Source organism: Arabidopsis lyrata (genome assembly GCF_000004255.2).
Source record: "Arabidopsis lyrata subsp. lyrata unplaced genomic scaffold ARALYscaffold_3, whole genome shotgun sequence".
Lineage (NCBI taxonomy): Eukaryota > Viridiplantae > Streptophyta > Magnoliopsida > Brassicales > Brassicaceae > Arabidopsis > Arabidopsis lyrata.
Genome location: NW_003302553.1, coordinates 13,988,574 through 13,992,548, shown reverse-complemented (window position 1 = coordinate 13,992,548; position 3,975 = coordinate 13,988,574).

The following is a 3,975-nucleotide window of genomic DNA, read 5'->3' as shown; positions in this document are numbered from 1 at the left end:
TTGGTTCTATCGCTTCTGATATATCCTTCTTTTGCCTGAGCAACACATGCAACATTGTCTTCATATAAGATATTTGGCTCGGTATTCAGACGAATTCTACTACTTGTTTGAATGTGTCGACTTATTGATCTTAGCCATACGCATTCTCTACTCGCTTCATGGAGTGCGATGATTTCAGCATGATTCAAAGAAGTAGCTACAAACGTCTTCTTTTGAGAACGCCATGATATAGCGGTACCTCCAATCGTGAATATGTATCCTATTTGTAATCGAGCTTTGTGTGGGTATGATAAATATTCTGCATCTGCATCTACAAAACCAATCATTTGACCATTTATATTTTTAGGATAAAATAATCCTAATTCAATAGTCCCTTGAAGATAACGAAAAACATGTTTAATCCCATTTCAATGTCTTCGTGTAGGAGACAAACTATATCTAGCCTAAAGATTAACAGAGAATAAAATATCAAGTCGGGTGCAATTTGCAAGATACATAAGGGCTCCAATTGCGCTTAGATACGGTACTTCAGGACCAAGTATCTCTTCATTCTCCTCAGGTGGTCTGAATGGATCACTTTCAACATTAAGTGATCTAACGACCATTGGAGTACTGAGAGGAGTTGTCTTATCCATATTAAAACGTTTTAACAATCTTTTGGTGTATATGGATTGATGTACAAATATACCTTTTTTAATATGTTCAATTTGTAGGCCAAGACAAAATTTTGTTTGTCCGAGATCTTTCATCTCAAATACCCTTTTAAATAGTTTGTTGCTTTCTATATTTCTGCTTGAGTCCCGATTATGTTTAGATCATCCACATATACCGCGATTATGACAAATCCGGATATTGTTTTCTTTATGAAAACACATGGGCATATAGGATCATTCACATATCCATTCTTTCGTTAAGTGCTCACTGAGACGATTATACTACATCCGTCCAGATTGCTTTAACCCACATAATGATCTCTGCAAATTTATTTCACACAACTCTTTGGGTTTAGATTTTAATGCTTCCGGCATATTAAACCCATCGGGAACTCTCATATAGATTTCTGTATCCAATGATATAAATATTCTGTAACGACATCCATGATGGGGGAATATGTTTCCTCATAATCAATCCCAGGTCTTTTAAAAAAAATTTGAGCTACGAGACTAGCCTTGTATCCCGTAATTTCATTTTTCTCATTTTGTTTTATAACGAAAACTCATTTGTATGCAACCGGTCTCACATCTTCAGGTGTGAGTACAATATGTCCGAATACATTTCGCTTATTGAGCGAATCAAGTTTGACTTGTATTGCATCTTTCTATTTTATCCAGTCATGTCTCTTTTGACAGTCATATACAGACTTTGGTTCTGGATCCTCGTTTCCCTCATCGATGTCCTTTGACAAAAGGTATGAGAAAACGGCATCAACATTATCCATTTTATTCCGATTCCATATCTTTCCATTATGGATATAGTTTATGGAAATTTTATGATTTCCTTTAGGCTCATGATACTCATCATTTTCATTAGACTCATGATTTGTTTCTTACAAAATGCTTTCTGCTATTTTGGGAATATCATGCTTTTCAATTTCTTTTCGTTTTCTAGAATTTTTATCCTTAGCACCAACTGGTCTACCACGTTTCAAGCGTGTTTTAGACTCACGTCTATCATCTGCTCCTCCACGTTTTTGTAGTATTTGAATTCGAGCAGGAACATTTGCAGCTGGTATATATGATTAAGTTACCGTTTTGGTATCTGCAAAAGCATCGGGAAGTTGTTTTGCTATACTTTGCAAATGCACAATTTGTCGAACTTTTATTTCTGACTGTTTTGTATGAGGATCAAGGTTTAACAAGGATGGTACACACCATTTGATTTCTTTTCTTACTTACTTATTTTCTCCCCCTAGAACAGGGAATACTTTCGCATCAAAATGACAATCAGCAAAACGTGCCGTAAAGACATCACCAGTTTGCGGTTGTAGGTATCTTATAATTGATAGAGAATCACAACTAATATATATTCCTAACCTTTTTTGTGGTCTCATCTTTATATATTGTGGTGGTGCTATAGGTACATACACCGCACAACCAAAAATTCTTAAATGGGATATATTTGGTTCTCGACCAAATGCTAACAGTAGTGGAAAGTATTTATGGTATGCACTTGTTTTTATCCGAATGAGTACTTCTGCATGCAAAATGGCATGTCCACATACAGAGGTTGGAAGTTTTGATCTCATGATCAATGGTCTTGCAATCAATTGCGGACATTTAATTAATGATTCCGCTAAACAATTTTGTGTATGAACATGAGGTACATGATGTTCAACTTTAATTCCCATTACCATAAAATAATCATTGAATGCTTGGGACGTGAATTCACCAGCGTTGTCTAGTCTAACTCTCTTTATTGAATAATCAGAGAACTGAGCTCCTAATTTGATTATCTGAGTTATAAATCTCGCAAATACCAAATTTTGAGATAACAATAGACAAACATGTGACCATCTGCTAGATGCGTCAATCATTACCATAGAATAGTGGAATGCTCCACATGGTGGATGTATCGGTTCACAAATGTCGGCTTGAATTCGTTCAAAGAACTTTGATGATTCTTTATCAATTTTGGTTGGCGATGGCCTTATGATCAATTTTTCAAGAGTACATGCTGCACATGTCATTTTATTTCCCTGATTCAACTCATGATTTTTCAATGAGTGACCATGTGAGCTCTCTATGATTTTCCGTATCATTGTAGTGCCTGGGTGACCAAGGCGATCATGGCATAATACAAAATCTTCTGGATTTCTTTTGATATCACAAGATGTGATTTATGGCATCTATATAGGTATGATGCAAACCAAAGGAAGTTCGGGAAATCATTCCAAGACATGTCGTTTTCCAAATTTTTTAGAAGTTATATACATATACTTCTTTCAATCTTCAGTTGCAGACTGAGTTTCATATCTTTGAAGGTATATGTCTTTGAAACTCAACAAATTCCTCTTAAAATTTGGAGAATATAATGCATTATTTATGGAAAACTTTGTTCCATTAGGCAATTTAAAATTTGCTTTGCCACTTCCTTCAATCCAGTTTGTAGGATCCGATATTGTATTAACAATAATTTTTGTTGGTTTCAATTCATAGAAAAATCTATAAAGTCTCAGAATAGTGTATGTTGTTCCACTATCTCGTATACAATTTTTTTTTATATTTTCCCTTGCTAATATTTTATTTGAATCTTGATCTATTTCTGTAATTTTTTTTTTTTTTTTTTTGAATAGATGTTAAATTATATTCAAAAAAGAGAAGAAAAAAACTTATTTTACAACTTAATGCATACGTTTCATAGAAAAAGAATCTCTAACATAATGAGATTAAACTTGAGTTTGTCTTGATCCAAACCACAATCGGAGGCCGCCTTCATATTTGAAGTCTCCTCCACTCCGAATTGTACTCAGCCGGTTTCGGATGTTCTTGTCTATCATGTGGACTAGCTTTTCCACTGGTGATGGTTGCTCGCCATGCCTTCTTGAATTCCTTTCACCCCACACCGCATGAATTGTGTTTTGGAACACGCACCGTAGAATGAAGACATTGGTTTTGTCAGTTTTTTTGTCACAAGTATGTTTGAGTATCTCTCGCCAATCCGTTGAGAACCGGTTCCTGAGTATTCCTCCTGCTACCTCCTCCCAAACCTGTCGTGAGTAAGAACAAGAGAAGAAAAGGTGGTCTCTGGTTTCCATGGGGTCATTACACAAGACACAGCTCGTGTTTACGTGTTGGTTCCACAATAACATTCTATTACCGGTAGCAACTCTGTTTTTTGCAACCAACCATGTGATAAAGGAGTACCTTGGGGTGGAGTGAGAGAACCAGATCCCTTGATACCCCTCCATCGTTGGCCTTGCATTGCGGGTCTGCATCCACGTCTCTCTTGTTAAAAACTTTTTTCGATAATTGTCCT